The sequence below is a fragment of the Symsagittifera roscoffensis genome, chromosome 5 (genome assembly GCF_963678635.1).
Source record: "Symsagittifera roscoffensis chromosome 5, txSymRosc1.1, whole genome shotgun sequence".
NCBI classification, from domain to species: Eukaryota; Metazoa; Xenacoelomorpha; order Acoela; family Convolutidae; genus Symsagittifera; species Symsagittifera roscoffensis.
This window is the reverse complement of record NC_087066.1, coordinates 52,471,686-52,490,155: the sequence shown is the minus strand read 5'-3', so window position 1 is coordinate 52,490,155 and position 18,470 is coordinate 52,471,686.

The following is an 18,470-nucleotide window of genomic DNA, read 5'->3' as shown; positions in this document are numbered from 1 at the left end:
TATGGGTTATCTTGAAAAGAAATTCGTGTAGATGTTTGGGGGTTTTGGGTAGTTGAAGGTGGTGTCGGGTTTTCTTGGGATGATGTCGGTGAAGACTGACTATGTGATTGTTGGTTAGCAATTTTTGATGGTTTTTGATCTATTCTTTTAGTGGAAAAATTTATGTTTATTGTAGTATTCTTCTAGAAAAAGTATTAGGAGGATTGTTGCTAGGGCGAATGTGATAATTGCTTTCTTTAGACATTTGCATATTGTCAAGATGAGGGATGATAGAAATGTTATAAAAATTACAAATAGTAAAAAAATATCTGTTCTACTAAAAATGGTTCGTATCATTTAGAAAAGTTTTGTGAATCGTACCTGTGGATATAGTCAATAGCTTTATGAAAGCTGGAGGTATAGTTCAAATATGGAATAGAAAATTAAAAAAATATTGCAAAAAATGATTAAGATTATTAGAAAAGATTCAAAGATATCAAAAAGAAATATGATGAAAGGTTTAATTATTGTGAAAAAGTTTGCAAAAATGTTTAGAAATATGGTAACTGGTCGAGAGAAGAGCATTTAAGAAATGGCTTCTCGATCGAATATTTTTTGTTGTTTGAGGCAATTTTCAAGTGTGGTCGAATTATTTATTGGTTTTTTGACAAGTTGGTCGAGTTTTGTGAAAAATTGTTGGGGGCAAATTTTATGGTGATCGGGAGGTCTTCTTTGTCTTTATTTTCATTTGTCAAATGATCTGGGGTATTTTTGAGATTTTTATACTTTAGGCTAATTAAAATGGTCGTTCTTTTACTTTAGGCTAGTTTAACATATTTGTTTGGGGGGTATTTGAGGTCTGGGTTGGGGAAATATTGTTGATCTTTGGTTTACTAGATAAGGGAGGGTTATGATATTATGGTGATATTTATTTTAGTTGTCAAGTTGAAATGGTTTGCTTATTTTTGACCTGGAGGTCGCAAAGTTATAGTTATAGATATGCCTGGAGTTTAATAGCGTTCGTCTAGTTGATCTGTGTTAGAGTTAGAGAAGGTGACGGATTGGATGAATCCTATTGGCTAATTATGAACTAGAATCGTTGCGTGTTTGTCAGCATGTTATTTTGAAAAATGAAAGTTCAAAATATTTCAGAGGTGCAAAAATTATTAAATATAAATTTAAAGCTGTTTTTGAAATTCGACTTTCTTTAAGATTTTAGATTGTGGAATGAATGTTTTATAGTTTTTTCGTGGTTGATTTCTAAGTCGCGATGACTCTCTATGTTCTGATTTGTCGATTTGTTCTTGAGATATTATTTTTTCTATCATTTTTCTATTTTTTCTTTCTTTTTGTGGTGTATTTTGATCTAGCTTTTTTGTATTGTTTTTTGCTGTAGTTGATTTTTTATTTTGGTTTTCGAGGTGAATGTCATGTTGTTCCTTTGTTTTATTTTCCGTATGTGGATAATTTTGAATAACTTTTAAACCTGTGAAAGAATATAATTGAGTTAGTTCGCGTAGTGCGTACTCTTTTGGGTAGTAAGGTAATAGGTTGTTTCGGTGTTGGACAATTTCTTTTTTGTCTGAGTCGGTAATTTTATATGTGACATCTGTGGGTTTGGCAATTATTTGGTATGGTCCTTTACGAAGAGGTTGTAGTTTTTTAGAGATTCCTTTTTGAGTGTTAAAATTGGGTATTAAAACAAATGTTCCAATTTTTAAATCGGAGGCTGGTGTAAAGCGTGAATTTATTTGTTCATTAATGTTTTGTCTTTGTAACAACTTTTTTGTTACTTTTTGGTAAATTTCATTGTGTTTTTTATCTCTATTTAAAATCCATTCGGTGTGTGTACCGGAGGCTAATTTAAGAATTTGTGGGTGATGAAAATGATCTTCATCGTGTGTATGTAAAGGTAAGTTGTAACAAATTGATTCTTTATTCGGTTGACAATAACTTTGTGCATTTTTATTAGAGTTTGCTGTAAACATAATCGGTTTGCGTGGCTTTTGATTAAAAACCATTTCATATGGTGACATTCCGAGAGTTGTCGTGATTTGTGAATTATATGCTAAGGGAAATAGTTTTACATCTGCTGACCATTCGGTATATCTTGTATCATTTCCATTGATGATACATCTAAGATATTCTTGTAGTGAACGGTTCATACCTTCAACTAAGCCGTTTGTGCAAGGTGCGTGAGATGTACGTGGTTTGTGTTTGATGTTATATAGATGACATAGTGTGATAATTTCATTATTTATGAATTCTGTACCGTTATCTGTAACTAGAATTTCTGGTAGTCCGAATTTGGCTATCCAGTGTTCATATAGTGTTGTGTAAGCATAATAAGCGTTACAATGTGGTACTGGGTTAAGTGCTACATAATGTGTAAACGCGTCAACAATTACCATAATGTAGGAATTTCCTTCGGATGAGGGTGAAATTGGTCCTTTTGTATCAAATGAAATACGGTGGTTAAAGTACAAACTTTGTCCTTTAAAATCTTGTTTTTGTGCTATTTGTTTTTGATTTGGATAAGGTTTATTTAGCTGACATACTATACAATCATTGCATAGTACTTTTATCCAAATTGGTGCATTTGGAAAATAAAAGTTCTGTATGAAATTTGAATATGTTTTCTCTAATCCAGAGTGTCCTTTAATGTTTTGTGTATGCGAAATATTAAAAGCTATAAGAATCATACTTAGAGGGAGACAGGGAACTGTAGATTCATTTAATTTGTATTCTAGAAGGTCTGTATTTTCGTTAATTGTTGTACTATTGAATTTTCGACAATATCGGAGGAGTGTTTTATTTCCTAAAATAGTTGTATCTGCCTTGACGGGTTTAGTTTTATATTTGTGCCATGATTTTAGTTGTCTAATTACTGGGTCAAGATTTTGATATTGTTTCAAGGTATTAATTGTAATTTTATCTGTTGGGGGGAGAAAAATGTTTTCTATTTCCAATTTAGATAAAGGAATTGTATCAAGTGGGTCATGGAGGTCAAATACTTGATTTATTGTGTATTTTGAATCGTTTGTTTGTGGTCCTGATAAATTTATTTTATCAGTTAGGTTTTCTTTTTCAATTAATGGAAAAAGGTCTTTTTTATGCGAGTGTTGTTTTACTCTTTTTTGTTGGGTGTTATTGTTTATCCATTGTGAGTATGGAATTGGTTTGAAAGTTGATGTTCCAAGTAGATCAACTTCGTAGTGATTATTTTGACAATCTAAATAGAGTGGGAAGTGTTGTAGATTGTTTATCTGTGATTGCTCAACGTCAGTTTTTACTGCATATTTGCATTCTAGTCGGGGTGATGTTTCGTTTTCTGCAAGGTAGAATTTTATATTTTTAGGTATTTCAACTGTAGTTTTACGTGTAAGTAATTCAGGTGGTGTATTTCGACTTAATGTGTCTGGTAATGCAAGATTTTTTCCTGCTGTCCAAACTATATGTAAGTTTGGAAATTTCATAAGAATTAGTTGAAATCTATAAACTCGGTGATTTGGATTAGATTTTTGTGTAAAGAGAAAAATGATTGGTTTGTGATCTGTGAAAAGAACTGTTGGATGTTTTGATCCAAGTATCAGAAATTCATATTCTGTTAGTGTATATATTATAGCTGTACACTCTCTCATTAGAGTTGAGAGTCGTAGCTCTGCTTGAGTGAATAATCGAGAATTTGCTGATATAAGATTCATTTTGTTTGTGCCATTGTGTGATTGTAATAATGCTGCGCCGATGCCAAAATTCGAAGCATCGCACATTGCATAGAATGGTTGATTTGGATCTGGAATTGTATTCGAAATTTGTTCAGTTAGGAGTTTTTTAATTTCTTCAAATCGTGCTTGATGTTCTATGTTCCATTCAAAATGATTTTGTTGTCTAAGTATATTATAAAATGGTCTTAGGTATAATTGCATTTTATAGACATATTTACTTAAAAAATTTAACATTCCAAGGAATTCTTGGATTTTCTTTTTGTTTGTTGGTTGTTGGAGTTTTTGAATAGCATCAATGCGTGATTTTAATGGGGTGATTGTTTTTCTTTCTTTATTATGTCCTAAGAATTTAACTCGTGTTAAAAAGAAGTGTGATTTATCGGGGGCGGCCTTCAGATTTTCGTTCTGAAGTATTTTGTGATAATGTTCTAAAACTTTAAACATTTCTTCTTTTGTCTGTGATTGCATAAAAACATCGTCTGAATAAGTGATTGCGTTTTTCTTGAGTATTAGTGGTCTAAAAATTTTGCTCATAAAAGCTGAAAATGCTGCTGGTCCTATGGATATTCCATAGAATCGGCGGTTGAATTCATATTGCTGATTTCCAATAACAAATTGTGTTAAGCGTCGCGATTGTTCATCTAGTGGCATTTGATTATATGCACTATTCATATCTGCGGTTGTAAAGTATTTTCCGTTTATTTTTGTTAAAATAACTTGTATTGGTTCAATAGGCCAATTGCATTTTGATTCGTCTATTAGTGAATTAAGATATCTAGCGTCTAGAACTATTTTTAATGATTCTCCTTTTGCTAGGATGATAACAGGGTTGATAAATGTGTTACCTTTTGGTTGTTCTTCTTTGTTTACCGGTGAGATTATATTGTATTGTTCTAAAATATCGAGTAATCTGTTCACTTTATCGTGTAAATGAATTGGTACTTTACTTGCTCTTTGTTTTTTGAAAACTGCGTCAGGTTTTAATGGGAGATGTAGTGATGAACTGATTTTGCCAACATCAAATTTAGATGTTGCATAGACTGATGAATATTTTATTAGCTGTTTGGCTAATTTATCAAATTCGTCTTGCGTTATTTGTGAATGTTGAAAGTTAAACATTGTTAAAAATTTCTGTTGATTCTCTGTGTAGTTACTTATGTTGAATGTAGGTTTGAAATATGGAGTTTTTGTGAAATAATCTGTATTTCTTTTTTCATTACTTATTATATTATTTATGGATAATTCTTCATTAAGAATTGTAGATTGACAAATATCTAATAATTGGAGTATATTATTTACGCGGTATGCTTTTTCGTGTACTGGTGATATCGTAGCGTTGGTTTCGCAATAGCCTAAAAGTCCTAAAGGTAGTGTTACTTGATAGGGTGTATTGTTGTATACATGTAGAGAAATAATATCTGAATTCGAGTTTTTCAAATATTTTATGGATGAGATTGTGATTTTGAAAAACTTATGGATAGGTTTGAATTCAAAATCTGACATATAGAGTTGTTGTTTGTTTTGTTTTTTATCATATTGGTGAACTTGTTTTATTGAAAAATTATATATGTTTCCTGATAGTGGTTTCAGGTGTTTTCTTTGTTGATTATATATCGGATAAAATTTTGAAAAGAATGGTGGTTGTTTATTTAATCTTTGAAAAAATGTTAGGGATGTGTCTTTTGTTTTTGTGTATTTATCTTTGATTAGTATTTTACTATTCAAAATGTTGATTGTTGGTATATATTTAGAGATAAATGGTATTCCAATGATATTGTGTTTAATATCAGTGATATGGAATATTTGTTTAAACGGTTTATTTAAAATTTTATTTTGTTCTATTGTTCTTGTGGGGAGAAGAAATAATTGAATCTTTCCATAGTTTACTAATGTTGATCCTTGTGCTGTTGCTAGTTTACTGGATGTTTCAAGGGGTGTTAATTTTGGGTGTAGTGATTTTATCTCATTCCATGTGGGAATGTTTATTATGTTTGATTCTGCTCCTGAATCAATTAAAAAATCAATTTCAAGATCTGGTGGTTGAAATTCTTTGCTTCTTGGACTTTCTAAAAGAAATGGTATTGTCCAAATTTTTTCTTTGGGTTGTTCTTTTTGTATAATTTGATAGATGTGATTTGTATTCAAGCATTTTGTTTTGTCTTTTTCATTGGATTGGTTTGTAGTGTTAATTTCGTTAGTTTCTTGTGCCGTTTGTGTAGAATGGATGGGTTCAATATAATAATTGTGAAGGAGTTCTAATTGATTTTCGTATATATGTGATGAAAAAGGTTGTTCATATATAATAGGTTCGTAGTCATTTTCGATTGCTATCATATTTCTGGAGGTAGTGTTTTCTGTATCACTTTCTGAATCTGATGATTCACAGTTTATTTGATTTAGTTGTAGTTCGTTATTTCCTGTGTCATCAATACCTGGGGGGTCTGATGTCGTTTCTGGGTTTGATTGTACTTGATTAATATTTCTTTGATGTTTAGGTGTACTACTTCTGTGGCGATTGTTAGAATTATTATAATGGTTATTATTCCTGTGTGGTGATTGGGAATAATTTCTATAACGAGTATTATAACTTGAATGTCGATTTTGTGAATTATTTCGTGATCTGTTTTGATAATTATTGTTTGGTCTGTTGTAGTTTGATCTATTATATGAGTTATTCCTTGATCGATTGTTCGGATAATTCTGGTTTCTATTGTTTGAATAACTTCTATTCCGATTATTGGAGTAGTTTCTATTTCTATTGTATGATGAGTTTCGTGATTGATTGTTTGGATAGTAATTATTTCTTGATTGGGAATTAGATCTAGAAACAAATTGTGTTGTATTTGAATTTGATCTGGAGTAGTTATTTCGACTATTTGGTCTATTGTAATGATTTTGTGACGAATTTTGTGTATTTCTTCGTTCTGGTGATCTTCCTCTATAACTTGAGTTATATGGTGATTGATTTCTCGTGTAATTGGTATTGTTCGGAAGTGGTTTTCCTGAACTGTTGTTGCTGTATACATTTTTGTTTGGTAGATTTTGATCTTTCTTCATGTATTGATAGAATGATTTATTTGGTTCTTTATATTTTTGAGGTTTGTTTTGATTGTCCTGTTGTTTTTGTCTACATTCGGAAATACTATGTCCGTATCGTCGGCAATAATTACACCATTTTTTGAAAGATGGTTTGCCTTTAAAGTTTGGGTGTTTTTCATAAATAGTGAGTATTTCAGTGATTTTTTCAACGAGGTCTGTATCTGAATCCTGTATATTATTGATATTTGTGGTATTTGTTTCAATTCGATTAACATATTGTAATTTCAGATTTTCTGTTTCTTCAAGTTTCATTGTGACTTCTGCTTGCTCTAGCTTTTCTACTAGTTTTCGAAAATCTAAATCGGGCTCTCGAATTGAGGAGGGATGGGATGCTCTCTTTTTTATTGCTATTTTCCTTAATTGAGGTGTTAAGGTCATCATTAAGATTTCTGTCATTTTTGTGTTTTTATAATCGTGTGTATTTAATGAATATGCTTTTCGAGCTAGTGTTTCGATACGTACTGCTAATTGTTTGATGGTTTCATTTGGTAATCTGCGAATTTCATTACATAAAACTCTTTGTTGTTGTTTGTTTCTTTCGGAGTCAAACATTTTTGAAAATTCTTGTGTAAATCTCTTCCAATTTGATTTTATTTCTATAGGCAATACTGAAAACCATTTCTGGGCTGCGCCGTCTAGGGTTGTTTGTATCAACGCTGTGCGTCGATGTATCCAGTTTTGATGTAGTGGCGTATTAATTGGTTCAGGTCCTATATTTAAAATTAAATTTGCTGTTACTGCATTTAAATATTCTTCTACAGAATATTCAGGGTCTGTTCCTGTGAATACCATTAATGGTTTGTTTGATGTTATTGATGATCCACCCATAAGGTATGGATTCATTGTCATTTGTAATGATTCTGCTGCATTTGGCATTTGTGAAAAATTAGAAAGTTGATTTTTTGTTATTTCGTGTTGTTGAAGATAATATGGAAGTGGTATTTCATTTTGCATTTGTGTTGGTTGATATGAGTGTGTAATCATTGGGTTTTGTGGCTGAATTGGTTGAAAAGATTGTGTATTAATTGGGTTTTGCATTTGTATTGGTTGTTGATTTTGTGTATCTATGTGGTGTGGAGAAAAATTTCTATGATGTGTATATGGTTTCTGCATTCCTTGTCCGTGATATTCTTGGGTATATGGTGCAAATATATCTGGTTGTAAATGATCATCATCAGAGGATAGGTAATCCGTTTGATGAGGTGCTTGTTTTTTATTTTTATTCTGTTGAAAGAATGGGTAATTTTCACTATAATCCTGTGGAGGATGTGGATTAGCTTGAAAATTTACTGAATTGGTTGTAGCCATTGGATTATTCCAATATCGAGATCTGATTTGATTATCATTATTATTTCGTGGAGGATAGTTTGTTTTTGATGAATGTGTATAATTATAATTATGTTCTGCAAAATTGTTTCAAGTGAATGTTCTGCATGTTTTTGACGGTATTGTCATGGTTCTATATGTTTGGTAATCCATTTGTGAATATTTTGGAGCAACCGAAGGTTTAACGGTTGATTGTAAGGTTACCTGTGCTAGTGAAGTGTTCGTATTTCTTGGTGTTGTTAAATTTGGACGTATTGGTGAAATACTTTGTTGTGTAGTTGTTGTTGTTTGGACAATTTCTTCATTTATGAAGTGTGATGGTGTCTGAATATCTTGTTGAGTGAGGTTTCTAGTTCCATTAAGGTTTTCATTGTGTATGACGGTCGAATTTAAACTGTTATTTCGAGTATCAGGTAAAAATGTATTGTAGTTTAATGGTGTTGCGTCAATGGTTAATGGTACTACTCTTACATAATCTCTTATATAAGATATTGTACTTATTGCTTGGCTTGCAATTGATTGTGGGATATTTATAAATGCATAATGAGACCATTCGGGGTCCCAAACGTAGTCTGACTGTTCTGTGATGGCGGTATCATCGTTTGAATTTTGAGGTCTAAAATTTTTTCTTGCTTGTGAAATTAAATCTATATTATGTGTGAAATAATCTATTATAAACCATGCCAAAATTTTTTGTAAGTCATGTTTTGTATGTTGTGAAACATCATCTTTGGTGAAATTTTCTTTAATTATATGTAGAAAAGTTGAAAATAGTGTGATTTCATGTCGTACCTTTATATGTTTGGATGTCTCTGTCGGTGAGACATTTGAGATTGGTATTTCGTTTTCTAATATTGAGATATGACTATATATTATTGCAAAAACTTCATTAGTAAATATGGAGTTTGCTCTTTGTGAGTTATGATATTGTATGCTTTTTATATATTCTGAGAATACTTTTGAAAATTCTAAATCAAGGTCTTCTGTTTGAATTACATATTTGCGGTGATTCGGGTTTGGTGAGGTTAATTCTATGGTGTAGATTCCGTAGTGTTGTGTCAAATTACATATATCTTTCAGATAGTGATCAATAATTTGTCTTTTGATCTTTACATCGGGGAACTCTGCTGTACATGGGCTGATTCCGGGTTCAAATAAATTTAGTAGTAAATTCTTGCATAGTATATGCTGTCCTCTATCAGTGGGTGCATCTACGAGGAAGGGGAAGATATCATCATCATCTGGACTTTCTTCACCTGGGGTGTGTGTTGAGCTCATTTTTTCGTTTGATAACTGTTAATATGTAATTATCAATGTGTCTAATTGGTTGATTCCAGTTGTATAAATGTACTGGTTTGTGTTTATATTGCTTTTGTATTCGTCTTTTTCCTCTTTTTGATGAATTTGATGTTGTTTCTGAGTCAGAAAAATATAATTGATTGTGTATGGGGCAATTTTTGTCTATAGATTCTTTTAATTTATAGAGTTCGTCTAAATTGCTGGCTTCTGATTCTGAAAATGCGTTTCTATTTTTGGAAAATCTTTTTCGTGTTATTTGTCTTTGTTTAGTTATTATTTTTCTTTTTAGTGTTTGTCGTTTTGTTCTAATATATCCAACTGTTTGTGTGTGGGGTGTGATTACAAGGTCGTATTTTTTGTTTTCTATTTCACAGTTGTGCAAAACGATTGTTTGTTTGTTTCCTAGATTTTTAAATGACATAAGGTTTAGGATGCAAAAAGTTGTTAGATGATTTCTATTTTCTTAAATTGTTAGTCCTTACGATTTTTTGGTTAGCTTAACCTGGGTCTATTTGTTCAGGGTTGGAGAGAAAGGTATATCGATTCCGAAGAATGATTTTTACTTTCTCGTGGCTAGTATAAGCTAAGGTGTTAACTTACTTAATCTTACTTAGGGGTAGTGATTGTGTTCAAGGGTTGGAGAATAGTAAATCGATCCACAAGGTTCAGGTATAATTAGAACGCGAGTAGTTCGTTAGATACTATTTTAAACTTACTAAGTCTATGATTCATCCTGGGTCTTGATAAGAGGAGGGTTCAAGTGAAGGATGAATAACCGAAGTTTTTCACTGTTTATCCTAATTTGAATGGTTAGTTTTGTTGAAAAATTTCTATTAGTCTTGGGTTTTTTGAAAGGGTTGGATAGTGAATCGACGTTTGAGGTCGTTAGACACTAGCTAAGTGGGTGGGGGAGAACAAAATTGTTCTTTTTGATCCAAGGATAGGCCTTGATGATCAAGTTTCAAGTTTAAATTTTAACTGAATAGAAAATGAATTAAGATCCAAGGATAAGCCTTGATGATCTGATTTGAAAATTAAGTGAATTTAAGTTTAAAATGGTTTAAATTTGTTTAAGGAAAAGATTTAGTGTTTTAATGATATTAGTGAGTTTATGATTGCTGTTATGTTTTAGGTGATGAAGCTGGGACAATTTTATAATTTATGATTAGTAACAGTTTATTGTCATGCTACTAATTTTTTTTTTGATTTTCAATAAATATTTTCCAAATATGTTTTATAGAATACTGCAGAATTTGAGGAGAACGATCTGAGATCTTTTTATCAATCGTTATTGTATATTAATATTTTGTTTAGCGCCTGAAATGATCATGAAGATTGACTTCAAGATTTAAGTTTGCAAATGAAAATCTAAATTCATTGCTGATAAGATTTTAAATCTAAAAGTTTGTGTTGGCTTTTGCCGTACTATCATATAACTATTTGGTAAGTATCTATTTTGTCGTATGTCGTCTCTGGTTCGAGGTCTTCTTCCAATTCCGGGTAGTTCTCTTATCGTTTGGAATATTGGCTTTGATCTATTGAGTCGTAGAGACATTTCGATTAAATTATCGTCGTGTAACATTTTAAAAATGTTTTGTCTAATTTCTAATCTATTTTTGGTTAATTCTAAGCTATTAAGGTCTTGTTCGAGACTTATGGTCGCACCAGATGAGTTAGAACCGAGGTGGTTAACTCATAGAGTAATTTCGGATAGGGTACACCGTCTGCTCGTCACGCTATCTTATTTTCGGCCGGATAGATTCGTGCAACTTCTTAGTCTAATACCGATCCTAATCTTACTCTTATACTATCTAGTCTCAGGGTGTTTAACTAGTCTCTGCTAGGCTCAATAGATCTAGGGTATACTGGTTTATTGCGGCTGTTGAAGTCTTCTTGGAGAGTCAACTAATTTCTAAGTTAAATTCAAATCTCTCTGGTGCTGAAATTACAAGTAATTCCAGCACTTACAAATAAGTGGGTTGTTAGTTAGATGGATCATGATTGGTTAATATTAAATACTTTACAGTGGTAAAATATCTAATTTATCCAATCATAAAATGTAGTTTAGATCAGGTTCCACAGGGATGCAATACTTTTTTTGACTTGAAAGCGTTTTAAAAACAACCAGACAAGACAAGACTGATGATGTTCATGGTTGACAATTTGCTTCGTTCTTAGCTTTTTAATTTCTGCTTTCAAAGCGCACCTACTTTAAAAACTTTGTTTTGAATATCTTTAAAATATTCAAAACAAAATGAAAAAAAAATGAATATTTTCTTAAAGTTTTCTTTTCTTAACTTTATCCCACCGTAAGCATGTAAAGTATCAATTGATACAATTTGCGTGTCAAGGCGTTTAAAAAAGCAAGTTGATTGCCTCAGTTATATTGGAAAAATTTCATTTTGACGCTTACGCTTAAAGAAAATGAAAAATAAATCGAATTAATTATCTCAATTTGGTTTATAGTAATAAATTTATCATATTTTCAAACCTTTATAATTTGTGATCAAATTAGGGCTGTTTTTTTCCAACCTGTCAATTTTTTTAATTAAAATATTTTTCACAGTATCCGACTGTATTGAAAATCGACTTGCCGACTAATTATACCATAACAAACATTTCTGGTCTTCTAAATTAATTTGTAAACTTAGTCGTTACACCGCAAAATTGAGGTGGGAGGAAAAAGCCCGCAACTGAGTTGAAGACCTTACTGGCCTTAAGATGGTATAAACATTTGATCATAATGGCTAGTTGAAAAAACGAAAATAGTCTGGAAAAATACCAACCCGAGAAAAAAATACTCCACCATTTTCTCCAAAATTGAATCAATTAGATTTTGTACTTTCCTTTCTCATCATTTTGTAGAAAACCAAATAGAGGAATTAGGGGTGTGCGGACGGCCATCTCCTTAGGTATTGGACAACCTGATCACCCAGAGGCTCACCCCTTTGGTGCTATTTCAAAACCTCGATTTTTGGCTGGCTGAATTTCGACGCCAATATTTACTTTTTGACGGGGAGCGCGCCATAAAAAATATGTATTTTTCCCTCAAAACTATCCAACAAAACCTAAATTGCTTTTTTGGCTTGTTTTTTTCCAAAACATTGCGTGTGGCGCAGAAAATTTGGTAAAAACAGAATCTTTTTGTTGATATGGGAATTTTCAGAAAATCAATTAGTTCAACCTAAGAAAATCTTTTGAAAATTTTTATCAAACTTACATGCCTTTGCTCGGCTCCCTTTCCTCTCCCCTTTTTCAACCTGAGAAAAAATTGAGATCTGCCCCTAAAAAAGATGAAAATATAAAAAAAACTGTTTTAGACAAAATGAAAAGTATTGGATGGTTGAGCTTTTTCTATCATTTTGACTTTGGTATGAGACTGTTGTGGGTTATGTACGAGATACTGCACTCATTGAGTAATTTCAGATAAAGTACACCGTCTGTTCATCACGCTATCTTAGTTCCGGCCAGATAGATACGTGCAACTTCCTAGTCTTATACCAATCTTAATCCTCATTTTATATCTCCTAGCCTTTTTAGATCTAGTTTGACAAATAATTTCAGCACTCAGTATCAGGGATGCAATACTTTTTTTTCACTTGAAAGCGTTTTAAAAACCACCAAGACAAGACTGACGATGTTCATGGTTGACAATTGGATTCGTTCTTAGCTTCCTAATTTCTGCTTTCAAAGCGCTCCTACTTTAAAACGACATTTTTGATTAAAAATAAATCTTCAAAATATTCAAAACAAAATGAAAAAAAAACTGAACATTTTCTTGAAGTTTACTTTTCTTAACTTTAACCCCCGTAAGTTATGTAAAGTATCAAGTGATATAATTTGCGTGTAATGGCTTTTAAAATAAGCAAATTGAATGCCTCATTTATGTTGGAAAAAGTTCATTTTGACGCTTACGCTTAAAGAAAATGAAAAATAAATCAAATTAATTATCTCAGTTTGGTTTATAGTAATAAATTTATCATATTTTCAAACCATTATAATTTGTGATCAAATTAGGGCTGTTTTTTTACCACTTGTCAATTTTTTTAATTTAAATATTTCTCACAGTATCCGACTGTATTGAAAATCGACTTGCCGACTAATTATACCATAACAAACATTTCTGGTCTTCTAAATTAACTTGTAAACTTAGTCGTTACACCGCAAAATTGAGGTGGGAGGAAAAAGCCCGCAACTGAGTTGAAGACCTTACTGGCCTTAAGATGGTATAAACATTTGATCATAATGGCTAGTTGAAAAAACGAAAATGGTCTGGAAAAAAAACCAACCCGAGAAAAAAATACTCCACCATTTTCTCCAAAATTGAATCAATTAGATTTTGTACTTTCCTTTCTCATCGATTTGTAGAAAACCAAATGGAGGAATTAGGTGTGTGCGAACGGCCATCTCCTTAGGTATTGGATACCCTGACTACCCAAAGGCTCACCCCTTTGGCACTATTTCAAAACCTCGAATTTTGGCTGGCTGAACTTCGACGCCAATATTTACTTTTTGACGGGGAGCGCGCCATAAAAAATATGTATTTTTTCCTCAAAACTATCCAACAAAACCTAAATTGCTTTTTTGGCCTGTTTTTTTCCAAAACATTGCGTGTGGCGCAGAAAATTTGGTAAAAACAGAATCTTTTTGTTGATATGGGAATTTTCAGAAAATCAATTAGGTCAATTAAGAAAATCTTTTGAAAATTTTTATCAAACTTGCATGCCTTTGCTCGGCTCCCTTTCCTCTCCCCTTTTTCCAACTGAGAAAAAATCGAGATCTGCCCCTAAAAAAGATGAAAATTTAAAAAAAACTGTTTTAGACAAAATGAAAAGTATTGGATAGTTGAGCTTTTTCTATCATTTTGACTTTGGTATGAGTTTGTTGTGAGTTATGTACGAGATACTGTACTCATTGAGTAATTTCAGATAAAATAAACCGTCTGTTCGTCATGCTATCTTAGTTTCGGCCGGATAGATTCGTGCAACTTCTTAGTCTTATACCAATCTTAATCCTACTTTTATATCTCCTAGCCTTATTAGATCTAGTTTGACAAATAATTTCAGCACTCAGTATCAGGATGCAATACTTTTTTTCACTTGAAAGCGTTTTAAAAACCACCAAGACAAGACTGATGATGTTCATGGTTCACAATTGGATTCGTTCTTAGCTTCCTAATTTCTGCTTTCAAAGCGCTCCTACTTTAAAACGACATTTTTGATTAAAAATAAATCTTCAAAATATTCAAAACAAAATGAAAAAAAAACTGAACATTTTCTTGAAGTTTACTTTTCTTAACTTTAACCCCCGTAAGTTATGTAAAGTATCAAGTGATATAATTTGCGTGTAATGGCGTTTAAAATAAGCAAATTGAATGCCTCATTTATGTTGGAAAAAATTCATTTTGACGCTTACGCTTACAGAAAATGAAAAATATATCTAATTAATTATCTCAGTTTGGTTTATAGTAATAAATTTATCATATATTCAAACCATTATAATTTGTGATCAAATTAGGGCTGTTTTTTATTACCACTTGTCAATTTTTTTATTTTAAAAATTTCTCGCAGTATCCGACTGTATTGAAAATCGACTTGCCGACTAATTATACCATAACAAACATTTCTGGTCTTCTAAATTAACTTGTAAACTTAGTCGTTACACCGCAAAATTGAGGTGGGAGGAAAAAGCCGGCAACTGAGTTGAAGACCTTACTGGCCTTAAGATGGTATAAACATTTGATCATAATGGCTAGTTGAAAAAACGAAAATGGTCTGGAAAAAAACCAACCCGAGAAAAAAATACTCCACCATTTTCTCCAAAATTGAATCAATTAGATTTTGTACTTTCCTTTCTCATCATTTTGTAGAAAACCAAATGGAGGAATTAGGTGTGCGCGGACGGCCATCTCCTTAGGTATTGGACACCCTGACTACCCAAAGGCTCACCCCTTTGGCACTATTTCAAAACCTCAAATTTTGGCTGGCTGAACTTCGACGCCAATATTTACTTTTTGACGGGGAGCGCGCCATAAAAAATATGTATTTTTTCCTCAAAACTATCCAACAAAACCTAAATTGCTTTTTTGGCCTGTTTTTTTCCAAAACATTGCGTGTGGCGCAGAAAATTTGGTAAAAACAGAATCTTTTTGTTGATATGGGAATTTTCAGAAAATCAATTAGGTCAATCTAAGAAAATCTTTTGAAAATTTTTATCAAACTTGCATGCCTTTGCTCGGCTCCCTTTCCTCTCCCCTTTTTCCACCTGTGAAAAAATCGAGATATGCCCCTAAAAAAGATGAAAATTTAAAAAAAACTGTTTTAGACAAAATGAAAAGTATTGGATGGTTGAGCTTTTTTTTATCATTTTGACTTTGGTATGAGACTGTTGTGAGTTATGTACAAGATACTGCACTCATTGAGTAATTTCAGATAAGGTACACCGTGTGTTCATCACGCTATCTTAGTTCCGGCCAGATAGATTCGTGCAACTTCCTAGTCTTATACCAATCTTAATCCTACTTTTATATCTCCTAGCCTTATTAGATCTAGTTTGACAAATAATTTCAGCACTCAGTATCAGGATGCAATACTTTTTTTCACTTGAAAGCGTTTTAAAAACCACCAAGACAAGACTGATGATGTTCATGGTTGACAATTGGATTCGTTCTTAGCTTCCTAATTTCTGCTTTCAAAGCGCTCCTACATTAAAAACGACATTTTTGATTGAAAATAAATCTTCAAAATATTCAAAACAAAATGAAAAAAAAACTGAACATTTTCTTGAAGTTTTCTTTTCTTAACTTTAACCCCTGTAAGTTATGAAAAGTGTCAAGTGATATAATTTGCGTGTACTGGCGTTTAAAGTAAGCAAATTGATTGCCTCAGTTATGTTGGAAAAATTCATTTTGACGCTTACGCTTAAAGAAAATGAAAAATAAATCGAATTAATTATCTCAATTTGGTTTATAGTAATAAATTTATCATATTTTCAAACCTTTATAATTTGTGATCAAATTAGGGCTGTTTTTCTTTTTGCCCACCTGTCAATTTTTTTTATTCAATTTTTTCTCACAGTGTCCGATTGTAATGAAAATCGACTTACCGACTAATTATGCCATGACAAACATTTTTGGTCTTCTCATTTAACTTGTAAACTTAGTCGTTACACCGCAAAATTGAGGCGGGAGGAAGAAGCCCGCAACTGAGTTGAAGATCTTTCTGGCCTTAAGATGGTATAAACATTTGATCATAATGGCTAGTTGAAAAAACTAAAATGGTCTGGAAAAAAACCAACCCGAGAAAAAAATAATTCACCATTTTCTCCAAAAATGAAACAATTAGATTTTGTACTTTCCTTTCTCATCATTTTGTAGAAAACCAAATGGAGGAATTAGGGGGGTGCAGACGGCCTTCTCTTTAGGTATTGGACACCCTGACTACCCAAAGGCTCACCCCTTTGGTGCTACTTCAAAACCTCGAGTTTTGGCTGGCTGAACTTCGGCGCCAATCTTTAATTTTTGACGGGGAGCAAAACTCTGACGGGAGCAAAACTGTATTTTTTCCTCAAAACTATCCAAAAAAACCTAAAACGCTTTTTTGGTCTGTTTTTTTTCCAAAACATTGCGTGTGGCGCAGAAAGTTTTGTAAAAACAGAATATTTTTAGTGATATGGGAATTTTCAGAAACTCAATTAGGTCAATCTAAGAAAATCTTTTAAAATTTTTTATCAAACTTGCATGCCTTTGCTCGGCTCCCTTTCCTCTCCCCTTTTTCCACATGAGAAAAAATCGAGATCTGCCCCTAAAAAAGATGAAAACTTAAAAAAAAATTGTTTTAGACAAAATGAAAAGTATTGGATAGTTGAGCTTTTTCTATAATTTTGACTTTGGTATGAGTTTGTTGTGAGTTATGTACGAGATACTGTACTCATTGAGTAATTTCAGATAAAATAAACCGTCTGTTCGTCATGCTATCTTAGTTTCGTCCGGATAGATTCGTGCAACTTCTTAGTCTTATACCAATCTTAATCCTACTTTTATATCTCCTAGCCTTATTAGATCTAGTGTACACTAGTATTTACGAGTTAGTTTTTGGAGTTTATCCAGAAGGAGAACAACTGTAGTCTAAGATTTATTCAAATTGTTCTGGTGCTGAAACTACATGTAGTTTCAGCACTTTTCAACTAAATGTCAAAGTTAGTGATGAAATATGATTGGTTAGTTAGTAATTTTTATAGAGATTATTTTATCAATAACATAATTGGTTTATAATTACTAGTTAAGAACTGGTTCCAGTTGCAAAGTTGGTTTATCGTAATTTTTCGCATTTTTTTTCGGGTTTCGAAGAGTGTGATGAAATGTTTTTGCTCGGGGTTGTTTATTTCTTCAGCTTTTTGACCAAATGTTTATCTATCTCATCTAAAATATATTTTTTTAGATCCAAGTCGTCGGATCAACATTCAAAACAGTTTTTTAGCTATTATCTTTTTTCCTATTGTTTTGATTTGAATTAAATTGTTCCCAATTGAACTGAAGCATACAGTTTGTTATTACTACTGCGTTATCGGAATCACAAAACGTCGGTTTGATCTTTACTTTGTGTTCACAACATCAGTGTAGCAAATGATAAAGTAATTGAAAAAATCAAAATTTTTGATTTCTTTTAATAATCTTATTGATTTTACAAAACATTCAGGGCTTCACCCTGATACGGGCACTTTATCAAAATTTTTGTTTCAATTTTTGTCGCAAAATTTCCCGGGAATACATTTCGTAACGGTTCCAGACAATTCTCATTGGTTGAAAGTTTGTTTTTTGTTTTTATCCTCCTTTTTCCCCGTCCTAATATCAATCTAATAACCACTCGTTCAATAGAACTATTTTGACCGATGCTTAATTTTTAAAAAAGATCATAATTTGTGAAATGTTATGTTTTTAATTAACACGAAGATGATTTCTTTTTATTTGTTTTTACTGTGGCTTTCCCCTCCTTCCGACCTCACCCACATTGGCAAAAATTTTGTTCACAACATCCGGTTTTT